Source organism: Suncus etruscus, chromosome 10 (genome assembly GCF_024139225.1).
Source record: "Suncus etruscus isolate mSunEtr1 chromosome 10, mSunEtr1.pri.cur, whole genome shotgun sequence".
NCBI classification, from domain to species: Eukaryota; Metazoa; Chordata; class Mammalia; order Eulipotyphla; family Soricidae; genus Suncus; species Suncus etruscus.
Genome location: NC_064857.1, coordinates 26,407,687 through 26,435,269, shown reverse-complemented (window position 1 = coordinate 26,435,269; position 27,583 = coordinate 26,407,687). Strand labels below are relative to the sequence as shown.

The window sequence follows — 27,583 nt, the reverse complement described above, 5'->3', positions numbered from 1 at the left end:
TCAGATAAAGGGCTAATATCTAGAACATACAAAGCACTCAGAAAGCTGAGCCCCCCAAAACAAAATAAAAAATGGGGAGATGAAATGAATAGACACTTCTCTGAGGAAGACAAAAGGATGGCCAACAAACACATGAAAACATGCTCACTTTCACTCATCATCAGGGAGATCCAAATCAAGACAACAATGAGGTACCACCTTACAACAGTGAGGATGGCTCACATCAAAAATAATGGGAACAATCTGTGTTGGTAGGGATGCGGTATGAAAGGCACTCTCATCCACTGCTGGTGGGAATGCCCCCTAGTCCTACACCTATGGAGAACAGTCTGGAGAGTGCTCAAAGAACTCAAAATTGAGCTGCCATTTGACCCAGCAATTGCTCTCCTAGGTATCTACCCCCAAGTTGGAAGGACATTCATTCCAAAGTATGTGTCGCAGCACTCAGTATAATAGCCAAGTCATGGAACCAACCTCGATGCTCAACAACAGATGAATGGATCATTAAGATGTAGTATCTATACACAATGGAATACTACATGGCAGTCAGAAATCATACAATCACAGACTTTGCAGCAACGTGGATGGACCTAGAACATATTATGTTAAACGAAATAAGTCAGAAGATGAAAGATAAACACAGAATGATAGCACTATTCTGAAGCACCTAGAACATACACCTTATAGACAACTAATACTCAACAACCAAATAACAGGGTTTAACAGGGTAGAAACTCCAAACACTGTAATAGTCAACATATACTCGGGAGTAGGATCCAAAATACAAGAAAAAAGAGCAACACAAACTCTTCTCAATACATTATACCACAAAGAAACCAGCAATAGCAGAAACAGCAGCATTGAGAGAACAGGTATGTAATCAGCCTTCTAATACAAAGGCCCTTAATAATCCCTTAGGGATCTTATACAGAATCACAGGTAAAGAGCACCATGGGAAATCACTGACTCTAATGAAAATATCTCATAACACTATGTTTTAATGCCTTAATCTTGCTATATATATATTTGGTTTTTGGGCCACACCCGGTTGTGCTCAGGGTTACTCCTGGCTGTCTGCTCAGAAATAGCTCTTGGCAGGCACAGGGGACAATATGGGACACCGGGATTCGAACCAACCACCTTTGGTCCTGGATCGGCTGCTTGCAAGGCAAACGCCGCTGTGGTATCTCTCCAGGCCCAAATCTTGCTATATTTAAAATAACTTTTCTATCCACAGGCGTTCTTGGATACAAAGGGTGGACAAACTAAGATGACATCTTGGGACTCAGTCACATGAGATACCATACCCAGCTTGCACTACAAGAATGTCCTGAGAAAACTCTTTAACATACACTTTATCTCTAGGTTATACCTTCTTTTAGGATTTGAAGCACGTGACCAATCAGACCACTGAAGCAGCAACTGTAATGTACAGACTTATACTACAGGCCCTACTCATCAAACACATTCAAGCAAACCAGCATTCCCTTGCTATTTTCTCCTCTCTTCTCACTACTTTCTTTTTATTTTTCTTTTCTTTCCCTTTCTTCTCTTTTCCTTTTTTCTTTCCTCTTCTCCCTTTCTTTCTAATGTATTTTCTCTTTTCTTCCTTCCTACTCCTTCCATATACTTTCCCCTTCCCCCCCTTTGGAAATCCAACTATCCCTTCACCCCTCAATCCCATCCAGACCTCCCACCATATTAAAACTCTTCACCCTCAGTTCTTAATCCATTAGGCATCAAGACTGACCTCCTACCCCAATGAACCAGTACCCAGCACCCAAGCGAAGGGACACCCAGTCAAACCCACACCTCGTCCCCTGCAAGAAAAGGCAACCAACTCCCCTGAGGACTCAGGCTGCGCGGCCCTCCCTACCAACTCCCCCTAACTTGGACTGTTATTTGAAACCGGATTTAGCTCTAAAAGTATTCCCAATGCAAGAGCTCTTCCAAGACCTCCCTGCCACAAATCTTTACCAATCTCAAGAAGGTCAGGGGCTCTGATGGAAAGATGCCTGGGAACCCACATACCACAAGAAAATCCCAAAAGACAATGGGGAAACCTAAACTTTCAACATAAGTATAAGACCTGTATTATATAAGACCACCTCCTTACCTGCTTATCCCCAAAAGTAAACATCACTTTGTTCCTTTAATTACTTTGTTAATTCATTTTTTAATGTTTGTTCTACATATACATAGGTGAGCACATATATTTTTATTCCTATTTTTATCTTTTTTTGGGTGTGTGACCTGTTTCTGTTTTCTTCTCTGTCCACCCCCAAATGCACTGACAATATAATGTAGCACCATTTCTCCCTGCAAAGGCACACTAATAAAAGGGGAAATCCTACATATAAAAATGAGCTCTTATCTACTAGGGATAAGAACTCATACTTGTTTACAATACAGGGATATCTCCCACCTTGAAAATATGTCATGTGGACCCAACTTAGACCCCAGGTTATTAGACTCCATCCATCCAGCCTTGAACCCTGGATCCCAGACATAGACACGACAAAGTTCTTCACAACAGCTACGGGAAACAAATCCCAATTGGGACATCCTTAATACTGCTGGGCCACCAACAAGTGCCAGCTCTAATACGATATCCTGACAACGAGGAAAATGGAAACAACTTGACCTAAGAGCAGGTTATCCTACCTCACCAGCTAACGATAAGACAAAATCAGAAGACTTGTCACCCTTTGGTTGGTCCAAAAGCCAAGATCGCAAGTTACAGATGACTGGCTACTAGAACCATGAGTGGACTGTATATATCTTGGGGCCAAAAAAAAAAAGCCCCAGTCTAGGGTTTGAATTACGACCTGCACAACAACCATGATCTCCAGTTCCAAAGGTCTGGCTGAGACACTTGCAATGGAATGGGGCTTCTGGAAACACAATGAAAGACACTATCCTAGGTTCCATTCTAGGATCAGTGCAAAGACCAAGACCACCAACCACAGAAGATGGATTAAAATGACACTGAGGGAACAAAACTTCTAGAACCACAAAGAAAGACTTCATCATAAATCCCGCTCCTGGACCTGTGCAGATACTGAGATCTCTAGATACAGAGATCTGATTTTATCACCCAGGAAGGAGCAGAAGCCTTCCAAACAGCACAAAAGCACCAAGGGGAGAGTAAATGAACCTGAATGAAGTCTATAGTTAATCCCATGACAATATACTCCAAGGGTGGAGAAACCCCATATATCTTAGGCCAAGTGAATTCCTTTTCGAATGACCCCAATATTTACTGTGCCATTGCAGGAGGGGAAAGAAAGGCAAAAAGCACAAAACATTTTTATATATATTATATTTTTTAAATACTCATGTTTTTTATTATTTTTTTATTTTTATTTACCTATCTACTTCTTGTTGATTTCCTTGTTTTGGTGTGGTTATTGAAGTTGTTGTCCCTATTTATATTTATATTTTTTCCTTCTTTTCTTTTCTTTCTTTATATGCCCTGCCATGTTTTTTATCTCAAGACCATGGCTATTTTTGTGGTGCTTATCATTGTTATTGTTGGAGTGCTCACTGGATATTTGACACTTCTTTTTGTACTGTTGGGGTGTTTCACCTTATTTTTCTCCTTCGTCTCTCAAACCGATGATGAGAGCCTCTAGAAGGATTCCGCCCATTTTCGGCATATTCTCTTCTTCAAACAAAACCACATAACTTGAAATTTCTAGTCCTGCCTCCCAGTTAGAGGGGGAAATAAGGGAGGCACCAAGACCAAACAGATGCAAGACTACTAAGTAGTAAAGTAGGTACAGAGGGAACCACATTTTCTAGCAGCCCTGGGGGTGAGGGAGGAGGATTTGGGAGGTAGGACAAAAACGGAAGTGTAGAGAGGACAAATCGGTGATGGGAATCCCCCTAATTTTATGTAAATATGTACCTAAAATATTATTGTCAACAATATGTAAGCCACTATGTTCAAAATAAAAATTACATTAAAAACATAATATATATATATATATATATATATATATATATATATATATATATATATATACCTTTTAGACATCTGGAAAAAAATGGTTTTGAGTCTGTAAAGTTTCTGAGCTGTTATTTGTCTGTGAAACCATGTATTGTTCCTTCAAACCTGAAAGTGAGTTTTGCTGGGTGCAGTATTCTAGGCGAAGCATTTATTTCATTGAGTTTTGTCACTATGTCCCACCACTGCCTTCTGGCCTTGAGTGTTTCCGGTGACAGGTCTGCAGTAAATCTCAAGGATGTTCCCTTGAATGTAATTTCTCTTTTTGATCTTGATGCTTTCAGAATTCTGTCTCTATCTGTGGGATTCATCATTGTGACTAAGATGTGTCTTGGGGTGCTTTTTCTGGGGTCTCTTTTAGTTGGTACTCTTCAGGCATGCAGTATTTGATTGCATGTATTCATTAGCTCTTTTGATTGCATGTATTCATTAGCTCTGGTAGTTTCTCTTTAATGATGTTCTTGACCATTGATTCTTCCTGGAGATTTTCTTCCTGGGTCTCTGGGACTCCAATGATTGTTAAGTTGTTTCTGTTGAGTTTATCATAGACTTCTATTTTCATCTGTTCCCATTCTTTGAGTAATTTTTCCATTGTTTGATCATTTGCTTTAAGTCTTTTTTTTCAATTTCTTCTGCTGTATGGAATTGTTATTCATCTCATCTTCCAGTGTACTAATTCTATCCTCAGCTGCTATTAACCCGTGGGAAAGCTCAACCATGTTTTTCTTCAATTCATCTACTGAGTTTTTCAGACTTGTTATTTGACCTGAAATTTCAGTTTGAAGTTTTCTGATTTCTATCTTCATATTCTCTTGATTCTTATTAGTGTTCTCTTCTATACTTTCTTTGAGTTCTTTGAACATCTTCCATATTGTGACTCTACACTCCTTATCTGAGAGACTGACTAGTTGCTTGGTCATGTTCAAGTTATCAGAGTTGCCATCGTCATTCTCTATGTCTGGCGCTGGCCTGTATTGTTTCCCCATTGTCACACTTGTATTATGGGTTTTTCTACGTGTTGTGGTTGAATTCATTGGCTAAATGATGTGCATGGCCAGGAAGCAAAGTGAAGCGGCCATGCTCCTCTGGCTCCACCCTTTCTGGGCTTGTAAACTCACCTCCAGGGAAGGCTCCAGGGAAGGCAAGCCATCCACAGATGAGCCACACAGGAGAAAATCGGGCCAGAAATGGATCACAGCACAGAAGAGAGGCAGATAGGGGTGCTGGCATCTGAGTTCCAGCAGAGTTCAGTGGCTTCCCCTTTCTGGGCTGGTAAACTCACCTCCAGGGAAGGCTCCAGGGAAGGCAAGCCGTCTGCAGATGAGCCACACGCAGGATAAAATCAGGCCGAAAATGGAGCACAGCACAGAAGACAGGCAGATAGGGGTGCTGGCATCTGAGTTCCAGCAGAGTTCAGTGGCTTCCCCTTTCTGGGCTTGTAAAGTCAGCCATTTCTTACTCACTTGCTCACTGGGTAGCTTCAGAATGTAGTTTTTTGGGGGGTTCGCTTCCCAGGGCTCTGAGGAGAGCTTCAAGGATTCAGAAAAAAACAGAGAAGCACAGGACAGGGCTCCCTTGAGGTCCTCAATTTCCCCAGAAGAAGCACAGCAAGGCGGAGACTCCACAGATGAAGCAATCAGCACTTCACTTGGCAGTCCCCACAGTCAGCCATTTCTTACTCACTCATTCGCTCACTGGGTAGCTTCAGAATGCAGTTTTTTGGGGGTTTGCTTCCCAGGGCTCTGAGGAGCGCTTCAAGGATTCAGAAAAGACAGAGAGCACAGGACAGGGCTCTCTTGAGGTCCTCAGTTTCCCCAGAAGAAGCACAGCAGGGCGGAGACTCCGCAGGTGAAGCAATCAGCACTTTACCTGGCAGTCCCCACAGTCAGCCATTTCTTACTCACCTATATTCTATTGTAATTGACTTTAAGTTGGGTTAGTTCTGTCCTTTATTTTTTTCACCCAATGCACCTGATCCATTTGGCCCCTGGACCCCGTCTACTGTTTTTTTTTTTTTCTCAATTTGTAAAAAGACGTGGACTTATGAGGTAAAACAAAGTGACTAATGTTTCATGTTTCTATTTATATCTAGAAGATAGAAATAAAAAAATTTTAAAGCAAAAGGGGGGGTTGTGGAAGGGTTTATGGGGTTTTTTGTTTGTTTTTTTGTTTTTCTTTTTTGGTCTGTTTTGTTTTGTTGCATAGGCGCAGTAAACATTGGAAAAATTAAAAAAAATATCCATGGCCTAAATAAAACAAATACTCAAATCAGGGTCTCTTGACCCATGAAGCATACTGCCAAAAGACTTACTACAGGCTCTGGGCATGTTAATTGTTCAACCCAAGACCTTTCTTTAGGGCCTCAAAAAAAGTTCTATTCTTGGGCCGGAGAGGTGGCGTTAAAGGTAAGGTGTCTGCCTTGCAAGCACTAGCATAGGACAGGCCGTGGTTCGATCCCTCTGTGTCCCATATGGTCCCCACAAGCCAGGAGCGATTTCTGAGCACACAGCCAGGAGTAACCCCTGAGCATCGAAACGGGTATGGCCCAAAAACCAAAAAATAAAAATAAAAAAAATAAAGGTTCTATTCTACTGCAGTTGTCATAGTCAGAATCTGTCTTCTGTAATTAGAAATCTAGTTTTTGCACAGATCCTAAGTTGAAGCCGGGGTATCATGGAACATCTAATTTTATCTGACCGTTAGGTAATGAAGCAGGGAAATCTGCCCTTAAAGCAAGTCATTACTGTTTCCTCAACATAAGGCTGTCATCTGAACTTACCTTGGAGCAAGTTGGTGCCAGGGCAGCAATAGGGCCTGTCCCAGGGGGGAGTTTGATTTCTGATGCTGATGCAAAAAAAAAAGTGTCAGTTCCAAGAATGGGTTTCAAGGTTTGGGGTTGGACAGTCAATGTCTGATCTATTGAAGCCTAAGTCAAGTCCCCATGACAAATGTTCAGGGTAAAAGGCACCCCTGCACTATAAAATTTATGGGTTTTTATCACTATTAGATGAAAACTTCTTTCTATATGTAATATTTTCCCATTTTAGCGTGCCTATGCAAAAAAAAAAAAAAACAATGCCACATGATACTACTGGTGCATATCGGGGTAAAAATAACAAGCTAAACTATCTCTATAACCTGGTTTTAACCTGAGCTTATATCCTAGGCAAGACTTTTCTATTAGAATTTCCTACTAAGCATATCCAAGAAATGGATGGGGGAAACTACCTCACATGTGGAAAAAAGAAAAAACACTAAGAATTATAACTATTAAGAAAATTTATCTTTTTGATGTGTGCCAGTCTCCTGTAAGAGATAATACTTCTACATCATGAGCCTTTTAATCATCTGTATTTCTTCTTTGAGTAAGTTTATTTCCATGTTTGAATGAGGTTAGATGTCCTTTTCTTGTTAAGCTCTAGCCAGTGCCTTATATATCCTATATATTAAACCCTTTATCAAATGGGTATTGAATGAACAGTTTCTCACAATCTGTGGACAGTCTTTGAATTCTGGTCATCATTTTCTTTGAGATACAGAAGCTTTCAGTTTAATGCAGTGCCATTTGTTTATCTTTTCTTTCACTTGCTTGGGCAGTGGTTCTTATCCTTGAAGATGCCTTTAGGATCAATATCATGAAGAATTCAGCCTACATTTTCCTCTATGTACCTTATAGTTCTAAAATACATTTTTAAAATATTAATTTCAGCTGTGTTTAGCAGATTTCAATAACAAGGTTTCAATATACACACCAAATTTTCTAAAGTGCCATGCATCTTTGCAAGTCAGCTAATGTCATTTTGACAATGCTACTGATTTAGTAGGGTAATTACTTAGATAATAACATTTGAAACAATTGAATATTAATTTTTCTTTAAAAAATTCACTTTTTGGGGCTGTGCGGTGGTGCTAGAGGTAAGGTGCCTGCCTTGCCTGTGCTAGCCTAGGACAGACCACGGTTTGATCCCCCGGCATCCCATATTGTCCCCCAAGCCAGGAGCGACTTCTGAGCGCATAGACAGGAGTAACTCCTGAGTGTCACCGGGTGTGGCCTAAAAACCAAAAAAAAAAAAAAAAGAATTCACTTTTTGGACTGGAGAGATAGCACAGTGGTACGACATTTGCCTTGCAAGCAGCCGATCCAGGATGGACAGTGGTTCAAATCCCGGCATCCCATATGGTCCACGTTCTAAGCACAGACCCAGGAGTAACCCCTGAGTGCTGCCAGGTGTGACCCAAAAACAAACCAAAATTTTTTTTTCATTTTCTTCAGGAGCTATCAAGCACATGCATACAAACACAATTACAAAAAATAGAAAAAGTTAAGTTATATTTATACTGATTTAAATAATATCAAAAAGTTCACTTATCTAGATACTAGTTTTCTAAATTGTGGGTTGTGACCTGAAATAAGGTCATTTTACTGACATGGGGGCAAAAAATGGCAACAGTAAAAGATTTTTGAATATGCAACAGCCAAAAATAATCCAAAATTAATTCCATAGAGAATCCAAGGTGTTTCTGAAAGTATTTGGCCTTGTGGCATTTCTAAAGCAAAGAGGAGCTGCAAGTGGAAAAATTATATTTATTTTAAATATTAAGTGAAAGATCTTAATATTTGAATGATCTAAATTAACAAGAAGAAATTAAGTCACAGTCTTGATTATCTTTTGGACTATATATATACTCAAAGACAATAGTAAATAGTAGAAATTATTTATTTATTTGATTGTTATTTTGGAAAGACCAAAAATTCAATTCCTTAAAATAGATGATGGATGGATAGATAGATGGATGGATGGATGGATGGATGGATGGATGGATGGATGGATGGATGCTGGATAGATAGATGGAGATACAGAGGTGATTGATATAGATATAAACATAAATAAAATTGCCATATATACTCAAGTATAAGTCAACCCAAGTATAATCATACCCCCCTAATTTTACCCTAAAAACTGGGGAAGCTTAGTAACCTGAGTATAAACTGAGATAGAAAATGCAGCAGCCACTGGTAAATTTTAAAAATAAAAATATATACCCAAAACAATTACAATAATTGAGGAATCAGTAGGTTAAATAATTTTTCAATATTTATTGCTAAAGAAAAACTGTAAACTAGCAGCAATAACTTTAAAGTGCAGAAAAACCATAGCTTAACAGGTAATCAAGTTAAATCACAAAGGTTAAAATCCTTCAAAACTGCATTCCTCCTTCTGATTGTATGTCCAAACAGAGCTTCAGCTGTATCTGATGTGAGGTATCAGCATAGACATTGTCATCATCACTGAGTTCACAGATACCATCCTCAGTTCAGCCGCCTTCCTCTTCAGCTCAGCTTCGACTTGTGGACTGAGCTGAAGAACGCCCCCTTTAGCAGATAGCAGAAGACAATTGGAGACTACGTTTATTTGATTTGGTGCATTGGCAAATCAAATAACCTGTACGATCCAATTATAAATTGAGTGTAAACCAAGTTACACTTAAACTCGGATTATACTTGAGTACATATGGTATGAGCTTCTCTGGAGAGTCCTGACTAACATAGAATTGCTTCAAATGCGTACCTTTTATTTTATACCACATTATCATCATTCTGGTGCCATATTCAGCCACTGACCCAAGGAATGCCATTAGCTTCATAAACAAATCTCATTATAAATATCTGCCTATGTAGCACTATAATTAAAGTGTTTGGTGTTGAATAATAGCATAAATTCAGGTCTATTTTCCCTTGGCCCAATCCATATGAAGGCTATGTCTTGGAATTCATAACTTTTTACAGTTAACAAAAATAAAAGGGTGTGAACTACTAAATATTATGCTAACGTCTAGAATGGCACTTCAAAATGGCACACAGGAATCAGAGGGATAGTACAGAGGGTAGGGCTCTTGCCTTGATGCAGCCAGCCTAGATTGATCCCCAGTATCCCTTATGGTCCCCTTAGCACTGCCAGGAGTGGTTCCTGTGTGTAGAGCTAAGTCTAACCCTTGAACATTGCCAGATCTGCACACACACCCCAAAAGGGGGAAAAAACAGCAACAACAAGAAACAACCATTCAAACTTTTCTTTTTAAGTACAGAAATTTATACTGCATCTGATGTTAAAACTAGCTCACTTTCAGATGAGGTCTTGTTCTCAGGGGTGAAAGGAGTTGTAAAACTAACAAAAATTAGTCTTACATTTTCAAGCCATGTTCCCCCTTGAACACAGTTTTTGCCTGCTTACTTGCTTTATTCCAGTCTACAGAAGCTGGTGTTCTCACATAAATACATTTTTCACTCTTTCGTCACATCTTTCTTAGTAGATTTTGCTCAATAAAAGCTAAATTGCTTAATTTAAAAAAGAAAAACTAACAAGTTGGTTTCAGCATTTTTAAAGTTGAAATTTCAGATTTCAGCATTTTTAATAAAATGCAGACCTGATAGGAGAGAAGTAGTAGCAGTAGAAAATGTTTATTATTGCTATTATTTCTTTCTTTTGGGAGGGGATTTTGGGTCACACCCAATGGCTCTCAGGGGTTACTCCCGGCTCTGTGCTCAGAAATTACTCCTGGAAGACTCAGGGGATAATATGGGATTCTGGGCACCAAACCCAGGTCTGTCCTGGATTGGCAGCATGCAAAGCAAATGCCCTATTGCTGTGCTTTCACTCTGGCTCCATATTGCTATTCTGTCTATATAATAATCATTACATTATAATACCTGGTATTATCAGAATTGGCATATGAGAACAGATGTTAGGCAATAACTCTCCTTTATTCTCTCCAACAACTTTAGGGTCAAAACTAATGTAGAGATGGATCTCACTTAGACCTATTAAATAGCACCCTCCTAAATCATGGAGAAAGCTCAATATGTTGTTAGTCTTTATTTGATCATCTTCTCTTCTTGAATCCCTCTCTTTAACTGTAATAGGGTAATACCATTAGAGACTATAGAGTGAGTTCAGAGGTGGAAAGGAAAAATGCCACATATAATTTTAAGTATTTCAACTAATTCTGGCAGTCACAAAATCAACTTGGGTTATTCAATAGTCTGCTTCAATAATCAAATTTATATGTTTCATCCTTTAAGACAGCTTTATGTTTGGTAGCAAATTTTTGTATGCTTATTTCATAATTCTGAAATTTGTGTTTACTTTGATTAACCACTACAAACAAAAATCTTGGGGGTCAGAGATATAGTATAAAAGTTAAAGTGCTTGTCTAGCATGCAGTTGACCCCAGTTCAATACCCAAGTACAGAGCTGGAAGAACCCTAAAGTTCTCCAAAATTTGACTAAAAGAATGGCATGTGAGCACCACAACAAAGTATTTATGACCCCCAGTTATAGGAAAAATAATAATAAAGGAAATAATAAAGGAAAGGGAAGTGCAAGCAAGTAACAACAGACTATGAAGGAGCTCAAAATGAGTAAGAAGTAGATTGCCTGTCTTGAATACAGGCATCGGTTTGGGAAGGAGGGAGGGGGCATAGGCGATGGGAAGGTTGCACTGGTGAAGAGGGGTGTTCTTTTTATGACTAAAACCCAACTACAATCATGCTTGTAATCATGGTGCTTAAGTAAAGATTTAAAAAATGTTGGGGCCGGGAAGGTGGCGCTAGAGGTAAGGTGTCTGCCTTGCAAGCACTAGCGTAGGATGGACCACGGTTCGATCCCCCGGCGTCCCATATGGTCCCCCCAAGCCAGGGGCGATTTCTGAGCGCATAGCCAGGAGTAACCCCTGAGCTTCAAATGGGTGTGGCCCAAAAACCAAAAAAAAAAAATGTTCACACTGGAATGAACAGCAATTTGCTGAATCCAAAACCAGCATCCAATGTACAAATCTCATTACTTGCCCTAAGTCATAGTCATCACAAACAGCTTCAGCAATCCAGGCTTTCTTACTGTTTACTCCACATTTACCCTAGTTAATTTAAATTATTTCTCAGCCAAACCCTGCCAGCTCAGCTTGCAAATTGCTGACCTGCATTATAGCTTGTGATTTTTAAAAACATGATTCTATAAGACTCACAAACATTGTAATATTTATGACTAAAGTCGTCATGATAACAATCCCTTACATCTTCAATGAACAGTTCACATTCACAGCCTTGGTAGAAATGAATTATAGGTATAATTATCATGCTTAATATTCATTAAGTTTAAACAATAAATTAGAAATCAAAACAATGTAATGTATGATTGTTTTGTTCCTTAAATAAGATGCTTCCCTACTGATCTCATCAGAAACACGATCTTAAGATATTGTAACAACACAGTCTTTTATATTTCTGATTAATATAAATTTAGATCATAGGAAGACTTGGATTTTCATAGGAATGCTTCTCTTGTGCTGTAACTAAGATGCAGAGTAAGGAAGTATCTGTGACTATATGACTAGTCAAAGAGATAGTGTAAATGGCTAGGGATAGGAAACAGTAAGATATAAAAGAGGGCACTGCCAAGTAACTTTCTATAGTTTTTGGTGGCAGGGGCCCACACCAGGCAGTGCTCAGGGCTTACTTTTGGCTCTCTGCTCAAGGATAATTTCCTTTGGGGCTCAGGGGAAATATGTGGTGCCAAAGATCAAAGCTCAACTAACCATACGCAAAGCAAATGACATCCACTGGACTAGCTCTTCTGCCCAAGGTTACTTTCTCTTTGACCCCTGTCCCCTCCTGTTCTTGGAGAACTGGCAAAAAAGCAGCAGTTTTCAGTCATGATCATGTGGCCTGGGAACCAAGGAGAGTCAAAATGACAAAGAGCCTTAGGGCATTGCGAAACGGGCTCCAGAGCCTAACCACAGACTACAGAGCATCTGTGACAGACCCGGAGGAGAGTGGTGGCCTTTCAGAACAGAATCTATGAGAGATCAATGTGGATTTTAAGGGACAAAATTAACAAGAAACAAGTATGGACCAAGGGCTACATGTCCAGTGAACCAGAGAGCATGAGACCTGGATCTAGTATACTGGGGATCCGGAAATGCTTTTTTTTTTTTTTTTTTTTTTGGGTTTTTGGGCCACACCCGGTGGTGCTCAGGGGTTACTCCTGGCTGTCTGCTCAGAAATAGCTCCTGGCAGGCACAGGGGACCATATGGGACACCGAGATTCGAACCAACCACCTTTGGTCCTGGATCGGCTGCTTGCAAGGCAAACGCCACTGTGCTATCTCTCCGGGCCCGGAAATGCATTTTTTAATTGTTTTTAAATTTTATGAAAGTAACAACGATTTACAAAGTTACTCACAGTTGGTGAAACTTTCTTAAAACTGTTAAATAATATGAGTTGGATGGATAATACAGCAAATAAGACACGCGCCCCAGTTCAATACCAGTTCAATCTCTGGCAGCACGTATACTCACATGAGCCCTGCCAGGTGTGGCCCCTGAGCAAGAGGCAGAAGATCCAAAACCAAATTTAATTAATAGCTTCTACATTCATAAACACCTAGAGTCTTACATGCTAATCTTGTATAGAAAACTCTTAGGGCTACTCCAATTTGGGGGCTGACAGTCAGGAGCCCTTTAGTTGTTCCCTGACTTGTCACGTAGTATCACCACTCCTTAGCCAAAACTAAAGTGACTGTGTCATTGTTACCTTCTCTTCTATTCATTTATTTTGTGTTGTGTGACAAATTTGAATCATACTTCCCAAAATATTAAATAAATAATAATATTGTGTATGTTCCCCCAAAATTCTAGGAGCAGAACCTGCCTGGAGAATGCAAGTCACTTCATCTCTTTGAGGACTCATTTAACTCAGCATAATAAGCCTCTTTATATGCACCCGTATATAAGCAAATTTCATGACTTCAGTTTTTTTCTAACAGCTGCATAGTATTCCATTGTGTAGATCAATGGTCCTCAAACTACGACCCGCAGGCCACATATTGTATTTATTCCCATTTTGTTTCTTCATTTCTAAATAAGATATATGCAGTATGCATAGAAATTTGTTCATAATTTTTGTTTTTACTATAATCTGGCCCTCCAACAGTCTGAAGGACAGTGAAGTGGCCCCCTGTTTAAAAAGTTTGAGGACCCCTGGTGTAGATGAATCACTGTTTCTTTATCTACTTATCTGTCCTCAGTCAGTTGGGTGTTTCAAGATTCTTGCTATTGTGAATAGACTGCAATGAACGTATGAGTGCAGAGGGCTTTTCCACATTGTTTTAGGGCCCCTAGAGTATATTTCTAGAAATAGTATTACTGGGCCATATGGAAGCTCAATTTCTAGTTTTTTGAGGATATTCATACTTTTTTCCAAAAAAGGCAGGCCAGTCTACATTCCCACCAGTAGTGCGTGCATTAATTTAAAACCGAATCTCTTTGCTTTGTTGTTCATAGAGACAACTGGACTGCTTAGAGAAAAGTCATTAAAGATGGGGAGGGGCTGCCAACTATTATCTCTCTACAAAATGTTTCCCTTCAGTCTTTTAGGAGTTCCTCAATTCAATGAATCCACTAGTTAGGATAGGCAATATTATGCTGTAGTAACAAGCAATCCAAAACCTCCTAAAATTTATAAACACTGAATTTTATCATAGAGTGTAATTCATAATATATAAAGCCTAAAATTAGTGTCTGTCCCATAACTTTGGACTCTAGAAAATCAAGTTGGTAAAACCAGAATGTTGCCAGCTCTGCAAGCTCTGACTCTGAGATCCTAGTGCTCTGGCCTAGAATCCATCCTTACACATGAGTCACTAACAGAGCTTGTCTCAGGGCCTTACCTAACTATAAGAGGGCCAGGATGTCCACTGATCAAGGGTTTAGAATAGAGAGTACCCCACACTTGAGAGCACCTTTAACTTCATGTTATCTGTGTGCATCATATCCTGACTCCTTGAAGCCCCTCAATGAATGTCATACTTTGACTTAGATCCTACTGCTAATACCTTTTAAGGGAAAAGAAATCAAAGATTAAATCAATAAAATCATAAAAGCATCACTACAGTTACAACTTAGACTTAAAAAAATACAATGGCCTTAAAAAAGATACCTGCTATTAAAAAAAAGCCACAAGGGATTACCTGTCCAAAATATCCCAAACTAGAAACAGCTAGTAAAAACTCCAAGGTTTGTTAAATTACTCCTCCAATAATTGCATGAGGCAAAGAGGTATCAATCTGTAAAAATATGTAATATTTAGGCACCAGAGTGATAGCATAGTGGGTAGGGCATTTAACTTGCATGCAGTCAATCAGGTTCAACCCCTAGCATCCCACATGGTCCTCCCAAACCAGGTGTGATTTCTAAGTGCAGATCTAGGAGTAACACCTGACTGCCACCAGGTGTTGCCCCCAAACAAAATAAAAAAGTAAAATTTAGTATTAGCATTCAAATCGATGATGAACTTCATTAAAAATTGTCGAGTATCCCTGTAACCCCTACCATCCAAAGCACTGCCTAAGAAAACTAGAATTCCAAGTCCTATTTCTGGAATGAACTAAACAAGTTGGTGAAGATTGTAAATTAGGTATTATACATATGTTATACATAAATTAGGTATTACGCATATACATATTATATACATATAATATATGATTTTATTACCATCAGACCAGAGGCATCAGGATCTGATATTAATAGAAACATAAAGTCTAAATTCCAACTTGGGCCAACTGAACGAGCCCCCTAGTAGTGGGATCCACCAATCTAGGGCTGATCAAAAACTCCAGGTGATCTGACACACAACAATATTGGAAAAGCTCTGATATAGAACTTAGTGCTTTAACCCTTTTTATAACTGTGGCCCTGTCCAACCTTCTCTCCTTCCTGCAAACCCCTTGTTCTACCAATTAGTCTTCTAGCTTCTTGTTGCACCCTCTGTACCTATGCAATTGAATATCCTAAGGGAACACAGCATGGATCATATAGACCTCACTTGAGAAATAGGTGTCTATATTTATCTAAGATAAAGTCAAAAATATGAAAACTAGAGAATTCCATTCTTTGTGAGCAACTCTTCTCAAGTCCTTTGAGCATTTTATGAGGGAATGGGCTAGCATTTCCAGTTTCATAGAGTTCTAAAATCATCATAGATGGCTCCATACCATTTCTCCATCCATTAAAAATAAAGGTTTAATTAGCACACAGTGCCCCACTGAGAATTAATCAGTTTAATCACTACCTCAACACACTTTTGGGCCATTTTACCATCTGTTATAACATAGAAAAATCAGTTACCCCAGAGCAATTAAGGTTCTCTCTAATAAAGGGTAGGTACATCCAAAATAAAAATACAAACATAGACTCACAAAGAAGCTTTTCTTTGCTCCTCATGAATTAAGCGCTTGGTTCTATTCCCACTGATGATACAGAAAGGCCAATTAATTTGGAGAAGCATTCCAAAAACTAATTTATATGCTCTCATTTTTATCTCTTTTTCTGCTTACTGCATGTGGACAATGGAGCAACTTTTAATCAAAGTTTTACCAAGTGATGCCAAACCAAGCAAACATTATTGAGTGCCAAAAGTCAAGAGTACAAATATCATTTACAAGTCATAACACCTAGGCCTTCCCCAATCTGGACCCAACATGCTGTTTGTTTTTCTGGAAGACATTTTATTTACATCACACTAACAGGCTTGCCGGCTCCACACTGTGCTTTCAACACTTCCCATCTTCCCTGTGTCCATCACAGCCCTCTCACCCAGTTTGGCCGGGCCTGCTCTAGCTCCTGATTTGGTAAGACTATGGTGCAAAGCTGTGTTTACTTCTCAGACTAAAAGACTGTGCCTTCCTCTTGGAAATTTGGCAGTATGTGATGCTAGGATGGGCCACTAATCCAGGAGTCATGCAGAGCTGCACTATCCTCTTCTAATTCTCAGATGCTTTAGTTTCAATGCAAGAAGAAAGGCAAGGGCATTTCTACACCCTCCTCACCCATTTTCCCCTGACCCCACCATATTGAAGGCTTGTTTCTTGACTTTGGTAATACTCAAAAGTCCAGCTAAACGAACATTCCTATGATTCTCAGGAGAATCATCCACTTCGGTGAGTGCCACTCGTAACCCCTCACCTCTTTCCTTTCCTATGGGAGAGGGAAGAGAAAAGGGAGTTGCAGCCAGGAAGGGACCATAACTTAAAGGAATCTTAAAATATTGTGATTTAAAAAAATTGTTTTTCAATGTTGATTTTTAAACTTTTAAATCTTAAATTTTTTTAAAAGGTGAGGAGACAGAATCTTTACTAATTCTGAGCAAGTCAGAAGCTAGAGGACACTACAGCTGACCACATAGATGTGAATTTTTCACTGACTGTCCTCTAGGGCTAAATTCCCAAGAGAGGATGTTGGACATCCATGAGCAAGACATTTTCATTAGGATCTCTCCACCATCCTCTCTCTCTCTCTCTCTCTCTCTCTCTCTCTCTCTCTCTCTCTCTCTCTCTCTCTCTCTCTCTCTCTCTCTCTGTCTGTCTCTCTCTCCCACCCTTCCCTACACACCATGCACACACTTGAACCACACCCAGTAGTGCTTCATGCTTACTCCTTGCTCTGTGCTCAAAAACAACTCATAATAGTGGTCAAGGGACTTGACCCAGTATGTGGTGCTCAAGATTGATCCAGATTTGGTGGAATGCAAAGCAAGCATCATAACCCTGCACCATCTCCTTAGCTCCAACTTTATTAAATCTTTTATTTGGGGGGGTTTGGTTTTTGAGTCACACCGGCTAGTGCTCAGGGACCACTCCTGGCTCTATGCTCAGAAATTGCACCTGGCAGGCACAAGGGACCATATGGGATGCCAGGATTCGAACCACCATCCTTCTGCATGAAAGGCAAATGCCTTACCTCCATGCTATGTCTCCGGCCAAGTTTGTTAAATCTTAAGAACTCAATATAAGAATTAGATCTACTGTACACCTGGAATGTCATTTTATTTCATTTTTTTTGTTTGTTTTGGTTTGGTTTTGGCTCATACCCAGCAGGGCTCAGGAGTTACTCCTGGCTCTGTGCTAGAAATCACCCCTGGCAGGCTCAGGAAACCATGTGGAATACAGGGATTCGAACCACCATCCTTCCTGGTTCAGTTGTGTGCAAGGCAAACGCCCTACTGTTGTGCTATCTCTCCAGCCCCAGGAATGTCATTTTCTAAGTGAAATATTTTTACTCATTAGTTTTACATTTTATGCTAATATTACCATAGAATATGGAATATCTCTACTTTAATCAAAAATACTTTGCTTCATACATAATATCTCAGCTTACATTAATATATTTATGGAATTATTATAATGCCTGCTTCTGATATTTGACTACAACTTCTATAAGAAAATGGAAAATACCAGGCTGGTATTTTGTAAATCTGTAATAAACTGTAATTAAAAAAATGTTTAATTAGCCCCAAAACTACTATTTCTGACTAGAATTTCTCCCAGATAATAGAAGCCAGTAAAACAATAAAGTCATCTTAAAAGCTTTTAAAGTACAATTAATAACCAGTCCTTTTAAATATCCCCAGAGTATCTGGATCCACATCCGGGGACCTGCAATTTCTTTTTTTTATTATAATAATAGTAATATTTTTTGTTTTGACCAAAGTGGATTACAAATCTTTCACAGTAATATTTTAGGTACATATTGACATTGAATCAGGGGAATTTCCACCACCAAAGTTGTATGTTTTTTTAAAGGTATTCTTCAGATAATGATGATGTTTAGACTGCTTAAGAATCTATTTTAGGGGTCAAAGTGATAGCAGAGTGGTAGGGCGTTTGCCTTGCAATTTGTGGTAGGGCAATTTGTCTTGCCAATCCAGGACAGACCTTGGTTTGATCCTCGATGTCCCATATGGTCCTCCGAATCAGGAGTGATTTCTGAGTGCATAGCCAGGAGTAACCCCTGAGCATCATTGGGTAATACCTCTACCTCCAATAAAAAGAATCCATTTTAAGAATCAAGAGACCCAAATTTTAACGATTCAAACTTAAAATGGGCCTGTTATAATGGCAGGCTGGGACAAAGGAGGGTGGTGTGGATTGCACCTGGGCAATATTGTGGAGATAGGTCAACACTGGTGGTGGGATTGGCCCTGATTCATTCTATGTTTGAATAGAATATGAACCATGAAGGACTTTGTAGATCACAATGGTTTCAATTAAATAAAAATTTAAAAAATGAATCCATTTTAGAGAATCAAAATTACACTGAAGAGATAGATAGGTGTTTACTTTGCATGCAGCTAACCCTAATTCCATCCCCAGCAACACAAATGATAGCGTAAGCACCACCAAGAGTCACTCCCGAAGAGAGCCAGGAATATCCATGAATAACACTGGGTGTGATCCAAATCACTCACACAATGTAAACAGAATTATAAACTGACATTTTCTTTTTCATGTCACAGTTCTCAAATATACTTTAAGCTTAGTTTACATATGGCTTTTCATTAGAGCTCCACCACCACTCTCCAAATGCTTGCTTTGCCATGCTTTATTTAGAGCACTTAACATAATTTGTAATTTTGTGTCAATTTGTACAAATTGATTACTTATTTCCTATTTTCCTGCATCATGAATTTTGTCCATTTCCTTGTCACACCCCAGGATCTAGCTCAGATCTTGTGCATATAACCCTTTAATAAATGAAAGCATCCATCACTGTATTCATTTGCCCTATTTAATTTCATTGCCATGTGTACTACATAGGTAGGGAAGGGCATAGTATTTGCAAGTTAATGAGATAAACCAGAATAAATAGGAGACTCGAGATCTCATAGTGATTAAGTGGCATGACCACAAATAACACCAACATTTTAATTCTATTTCTTTCCAGTCCCCCACACTGTCTCCCTCCTTAAAATACCAGAGCATAATGCCAGTTTATTACTATCAACTTTTCTGGCCAGAGGATTACCTATGTCTCAAGGATTCTTTTCAATTGGAAAATCATGCAGGCACTATTGTACAAGAATTTAAGGTCTACAGAGTATTACTTTGATACATTTCTTTAATATGACCCTCTTGGTTACTATATTTATTACATTTGTAATTATAGTACAATACTATTATCTGTACTCATTATACTGTGTATTAGGTCTTTATGGTTTATTTACTATACTTACAAGTGTGTACCTTTAAACACCATTTATCTTTTCTCCCTCTCCCTTCCCTGAGAGATCCTGCATTTATTTACTTAAGTTGTGCAACAAAGAAGCAAAAGTAATTGAAAGTTTCTAAAGAGAATTTGAGCATTTTCTATTCACTTAACAGAGAAACTATATGAAAATATGTAGGTAGAAAATTGAAGTTCATTGAGAAATCTGGCAAATAAATTCTAGTTCTATTGGAATGAAAATGAACCTTATAAAATGAAGATTATTCAGCTATTAAAAATGTTTCAGGGACTGGAGAGATATCACAGTGGCAGGGCGTTTGCCTTGCATGTGGCCAACCCAGGGTGGACTCAGTTTTGATTCCCAGCATCCCATATTGTCTCCCCTGAGCTTGCCAGGGGGATGTCTGAGCTCAGAGCCAGGGGTAACCTTTCCTGAGCACCACCAGGTATGATCCAATAACAAAAACAAAAACAAAAATAAAAATAAAAAATAAATTAAAGGGCCGGGCGGTGGCGCTGGAGGTAAGGTGCCTGCGCTAGCCTAGGACGGACCACGGTTCAATCCCCCGGCGTCCCATATGGTCCCCCAAGAAGCCAGGAGCAACTTCTGAGTGCATAGCCAGGAGTAACCCCTGAGCAGGGTGTGGCCCAAAAACCAAAAAAAATAAATAAATAAATAAATAAATAAATTAAAATACCCATGACATTCTTCAAAGAAGTGGATCAAACACTTCTGAAATTTATTTGAAACAATAAACACCTTCGAATAGCTAAAGCAATCCTTGGGAAAAGTAATATGGGAGGCATTACTTTCCCCAACTTTAAACTGTATTACAAAGCATTAGTTATCAAAACAGCATGGTATTGGAATAAAGACAACCCTCAGATCAGTGGACTAGGCTTGAGTACTCAGAGAATGTTCCCTAGATATACAATCACTGAATTTTTGATAAAGGAGCAAGAAATCCTAAATGGAGCAGGGAAAGCCACTTCAACAAGTCGTCTTGGCACAACTGGTTAGCCAATTACAAAAAAGCAAACTTAGACCCCCAGCTAACATCATGTATGAAGGTAAAATTCAAATGGATTAAACAAAGACCTTGATATTAGACCTGAAACCATAATGTATATAGAACAACACATAGGTAAAGCATTCCATGACAGTGAGACTAAAGGCATCTTTAGGGAGGAAACAGCACTCTCCAAACAAGTGAAAACTGAGATAAACAGATGGGAATATATTAAGCTGAGAAGCTTCTGCACCTCAAAGGAAATAATGCCCAGGATACAAGTGCCACCCACTGAGTGGGAGAAACTATTTACCCAATACCCATCAAATAAGGGGCTAATATCCAAGATATACAAGGCACTGATGAAATTTTACAAGAAAAAAAATCTAATCCCATCAAAAAATGGGGAGAAGAAATGAACAGACACTTTGACAAAAAAAAATACAAATGGCCAAAAGGCACATGAAAAAAATGTTCCACATCACTAACCATCAGGGAGATGCAAATCAAAACAATGATGAGGTACCATATTACACCACAGAGATTGGCACACATCACAAGAATGAGAACAAGCAGTGCTGGTGGGATGTGGAATGAATGAGGGAAGTAGAAAGCCTGTCTCAAATACAGGAGGGAGGGTGGGAATGATGCACTGGTGAAGAGGGGTGTTATTTACATGATAGAAACCCAACTACAGTCCTATTTGTAATCAAGGTGTTTAAATAAAGATATTATAAAAAATTAAAAATGAAGTCTCCAAAATTGATAAAAGAATTCTTTGTCAGAAATAAAGTACATTTTATAGAAATCTAAAATAAAAAATGTATGTTTATGAAGTAAATAAGTAACTTATGGCTTGGGGGTTCTCTTTTCTGCTTGTTTCTTTAATTTGGGGGCCCATACCTGGTCATGCTCAGGGCTTTTTCCTGGCTCTATATTCAGGGATCACTTTTCACAGAGTTAAAGAGACCATATGTGGTGCTAGAGACTGAATCTAGGTTAACTACATCCAAGGTAAGTGACTATATTATCATTTCAGCCTCAAATAAGTTTATTTTAACCTAAATAACTTCCAGGTAACTAAAAAGATTGTCTAAAAAATTATTTTGAAAAGCTAATGATAAAATCACAATAATAGTGTTAAATTTACTCAATTGATCATTGAAATCATGGTTTTAATAATAGTAAAATCTACATCATCGCTTAGAAACAATACTTTGTGAACAGATAACTTGCCATATTTGCACTATATGTATACAGATAATATTTAATCATAATAGTTGGTTTGGATTATAGAAAGGCACAAGAAGAATCAGTTATTGAGCGTATTAACACACCAGTAATTCTTCTTAAAAAAAAAAAAAAGGATGTACAAATTCTTCAAATTATACTGACAGAAAGCATTTCTAACAAAAAAAAATCCCTGATAAAAGAATAATAAAAAAGGCTATAACAAAGTAAGTAATTAGCAGTTATAATAAATTAAGTGATAGAATCAGAGATAAGATAGCTAATCCTTTAGAAATGACAGCTTTTATTGAGTAGTTAAACTAGCAAACAATAACCTTAGTGAGCTTTTGACTCTAGGCCTCCTAGGGTCTTCTCTCAGACATTAAATCAGATTGACTCTCATTTGAACTGTGAAAGACATTAAATCAGTAGGAGCAAATTAAAACAAAAGGTAATCATCAACTCACAATATCTTTCGAGATAGAGAAAGGCCCAGTGGGAACTCAGGGATTTGGTAGTAAACTTGAATTGTGACATCAATGAAAAAAATAATAGCCTTCAAATTAAAAATCACAGATGATGCCAAAGCAAAAAGAAAAACAAAAAGAACAATCATTACTAAGTAATTCTGAGGTCAGTGAGAAAACATGTGTAAAATTTTTGTTTGTTTGTTTTGTTTTGTTTTTTTGGTCCATCTCCAACATGTGTGAGATTTTAATGAATGAAGAGACACAAAAAAGCTACAAAAAACGTTTTTCTATTTTTGTACCTAAAGGAATCCATAATAAATTAAAAACATAATATTATGAAAAATGCAAATTGAATTTCTTACATTATATTAAAAATTATGTATCCTAAGCTTTAATAGTTGCTCATTCTTTTTTTAGTGTTTTCATTCTGTCTATATTTCCATGTTCAATTTTATCATATTTTTCTGTTTTGGGGTACATTCACAGTTACTCCTGACTGTGTCAAGGATTACTTCTGATTGGGCTAAGAGAACTATATGAGGTGCTAAAACTTGAACCCAGGTTGGCCATATGTAAAGCAAATACCTTACATGCTATACTATTGCTCTTTCTATTAAAATTTGGGCCCGCAGAGATAGCACAGCGGCGTCTGCCTTGCAAGCAGCCGATCCAGGACCAAAGGTGGTTGGTTCGAATCCCGGTGTCCCATATGTTCCCCCATGCCTGCCAGGAGCTATTTCTGAGCAGACAGCCAAGAGTCACCCCTGAGCAACGCCGGGTGTGACCCAAAAAACAAAACTAAAAAAAAGTGTTTCAATTTTAATGGATTTTCTTTACTCTTGATTTAAGTAAAAAAAAAAAAAAAAAAAAAAGTTCAACATTTTGTTTAGGAGAGGTTTACTACTGACAAATGGTTTAATTTTTAGTTTGTCCCTAAAGGCCTTTATTTGTCCCTCATATATGAGAGTCTTCTGAATACCCATTTTTTAAAGTAAATAAACCTAAGGTTTCCAAAACGAGACAGCATAATCTAAAATTATCTCATTAAAAAAAAACTGTATCATAAATAACACAAAGTTTTAACCTGTCAACTCAGAGAAACAATTTATCTATTAAGTATTTGACAGTCTACACACATTAAAAGGGAAAAAAATATTTCCTTTTCAACCTAAATAAAACTTCTAAGGATCCTGTGAAGGTTTTTTTCCTGACATATAAGTCATTTTAAATTTAAAAAGATATAAGCAATGTAATTAGAACACAGCCAATATGCCAAATTAAGAAAAATAAACAAAACAGAGAAGACATAGCATCACTTGAGTCATTTAAAACTAGCTTGGTCAGAGCAAATAAACATCCTGCCTCCCCAGAGCTACTTAAGGGATGACGGTTATAATTACTCTGTCCTCAGTATTATGCCAGGTTAATTATTATTTTTTTTATACATTTTCCATGTACTGAAGTACATTTACTGACTTGAAGTGTAGTGCTTCTTCTTGAAGATGTGGAGGGGGCAAGGAGGTTGTACTGGACAGGGGGAGAAGGAAATATAGGTTTTATGTTTTTGTTTTAGTCTTTGTTCTTCACAGGTGAGAATAGGCCAGCAATCCCCTTATCGACTGCCTCCGTAGATTAGTAAGTGACCTCATTGCAAGTTGACAGACAGGGAGACAGAATAGAATAGTGGCAACTGACTCATAGTAACACATGATCCCTGGCCTCATTGACTCTGGGTTCCTCCTAACCCAGTGTGTGCACCAGTTTGAGACACAGGGTAACCGCTACTGAGAATTAGGAGTGTGTTTAGCAAAGCAACTTGGTGGCTAAAATGTCAGGATTCTACACCCAGGATAGGGAAGTACCAGTGTCTGGTACTGAGTGAAGCTCTGGAAGTAGAAATAGGCACGAGACATATATGTATGTAGGAACTGACTGAGCTAAAGTTCAGCATCCTGAGAAAGCTATAATTAAAACCCAAGTCATCAGTCCAGTAGAATCCACAAGAAACCACAAGAACTAATAAGCAGGGAGAATGTACCTGGCATGTGCACAAATGGGGCATGCTAAGGCAAAGCACACTGATCAAAATTTAGGATAAGAAGAGATTTTCTGAGACACATGTCAATGGAGTTAAAAGCTTTAAAAGTGGATGCTTATGGGCCCGGAGAGATAGCACAGCGGCGTTTGCCTTGCAATCAGCCGATCCAGGACCTAAGGTGGTTGGTTCAAATCCCGGTGTCCCATATGGTCCCCCGTGCCTGCTAGGAGCTATTTCTGAGCAGACAGCCAGGAGTAACCCCTGAGCAATGCCAGGTGTGGCCCCAAATCCAAAAAAAAAAAAAAAAAAAAAAGTGGATGTTTATGAAGCTGATGGAGTATTTATTGTATTAGTGTCCACTGCAATTACAAAAGAAAATCAGATCATAACAAATTCAGCCACAATTGGTGATCTCATAGCATAGATCCTATGATTCACTGATAATGAAACCAAATTTATCCACCCATCACTTTTAATTTTGTTGTTGCTGTGTAGGCCACACCCAGTGGTGTTCAGGAGGGGGTTGGCTTGTGGTACCAGGGGTGAAAACCAGAACTTTGAACATATAACACTCTCAGCCTTTTCAACATTCAAACTTACGGCTTTTTTAAGAGAAATTAGATACAAAAAGTAGGAGCCGAAGTGATAATACAACAGGGAGAATGCTAACCTTACACACAGTCAACCCATGTTCAATCTCCAGCATCACATAATGATCCTCTGAACCCACTAGGATTGATCCATGAGTGCAGAACAGGAGTAAGTCCTGAACACCACCAAAAACAAAATAAATAAATGAATAAATAAATAAATAAATAAATAAATAAATAAATAAATAAATAAATAAATAGACTTACTAGGTCTTTATGCCTTTGCTTTGCCCCTGCAAACTGTGTCAGACAAAATCACTATGATTCAGTAGAAAAGGATCTGATAATAATGTATGAAATAGTTTCCATAGGAAAATAAGAAAATAAGAATTAGAGGGAAAAGGATCAGAGAGATGTACGTCAGGCAAGGTGTTTGCCTTGCAAGTGGCCAACCAGGACTTGTTCCCTGGCACCACCAATGGTCCCCAAACATCACACAAAGACTAATTTCTGGGCACAGAGTCAGGCGTGGCCCCTTAGTAACAACAGGCATGGACCACACACACACACACACACACACACACACACACACACACACACACACACACTCACATAATAGGTAAACAGAAAGTATTTTACCTCCAATAAAAGCAAATAAGGATATTATTTCTGGGAAACAGTATGAAGTTACTCCCCTAAATTTCTTTTCTCATATACAACTAAGACACATATACACACAGGTATAAATGGACAAAACCACATGTTCATGTGTAAACACAGACTGTGTATTCTCTTTGAGAGAAGTTAATTAAATTCAGAAATCATATTTCCAGGGCTTTGCCTCTTTATAAGACAACCATCTTCCCATTCATAATAAACCACATAAGCCAAGCTATCAGTAAGCTGCCTTTCCATAGGAGGCACAGGCCACTCCAGAAACCACAAACACCTCTGAATTTGTGATCATATATAATCAGAATTCACTGGGTGGAGGCCTGAGATTTGTGTGTGTGTGTGTGTGTGTGTGTGTGTGTGGTTTTTGGGTCACACCGGCAGTGCTCAGGGGTTATTCCTGGCTCCAGGCTCAGAAATTGCTCCTGGCAGGCACGGGGGACCATATGGGAGGCCGGGATTTGAACCGATGACCTCCTGCATGAAAGGCAAAATGCCTTACCTCCATGCTATCTCTCTGGCCCCGAGGCCTGAGATTTTTAAGTTTAGAACATGACAGAAAAAAAAAGTATAAAGATAACCTTGGAACATATGTGTAAGTTTAGGGCCTGTACTCTTTAGTAACTAATCTTAATGAACCCCAATCATAACTACCAGAAACCTTGAGCAAGGGCATTTTATAAATAAGTTATTTGTAATCAAGAGCATTTGTATTTTTGTACCTGTTTTGGGAGAAATACTCTATTTTGGATAAGAAAAGTGAGATTCCAGACTCCAGGAAGCAGAGTCCATGTATCACTATGCAGGGGAAAGGGAGGGTTGAAACTCACAAAAGAGATATTGCATAGCCATGGACACCCCCAATATAATGTAACTATATCTCTCCTGGTTGAGTAACCAAAACAGTGAACACACACTGGGACCATCAATGTAGATATATTGCACAAAGCTTATCATGTGGCCAAACTGTTCAAAAAAGCCATAAGACAAATCTGTCCCCTGACAGCTGAAACAAAAACTTACATGACTTTTCCTGAAAATTGTTTTTTAATAACAACAGTTTGTTTATTTGAATGCTTAACTGTGCCCAACCAGGTTCTGTTTCAAATGCATCTTGCATATCAATTCAGGATGGCTGACTAAGATCCCTATCATAATAAAGATAAAAATGGAGCAGCAGAGAAAGGCCACAGAACTGCCCCAGGTTATCCCCTAAGAACTGAGGTGAAAACCCAGACACAATGCTACACCTAGTAACCACGATCTTTAACCACAAGTTTCACCTGCTTCTGGATCAATGGCAGATCCAGAAGAAATAAAATAAATAGGTCCCGAGAATATCCTTTGAGACATTCCCATTCAATTCTATCCATTGACAAACACAAAAAGTTAAAATAAAAAAAGAAATGCCAAGTGGCTTGGGAGAGGTGCTACATTTCAAACCATCTAGAACAGGCAGTGCTAGGTAAATAGTCAAAGCAGAGCAAGCTCTAGGGAGAACTCGGAA

At 38.6% G+C, this 27,583-nt stretch overlaps 1 protein-coding gene across 3 annotated transcripts in view; it reads right to left on the bottom strand.

Annotated features, from left to right (window-relative positions):
* The window catches only part of SLCO5A1 (solute carrier organic anion transporter family member 5A1), a 173,708-nt gene that overhangs the window by 125,107 nt on the left and 21,018 nt on the right, over nucleotides 1-27,583 (bottom strand). The window lies entirely within an intron of this gene.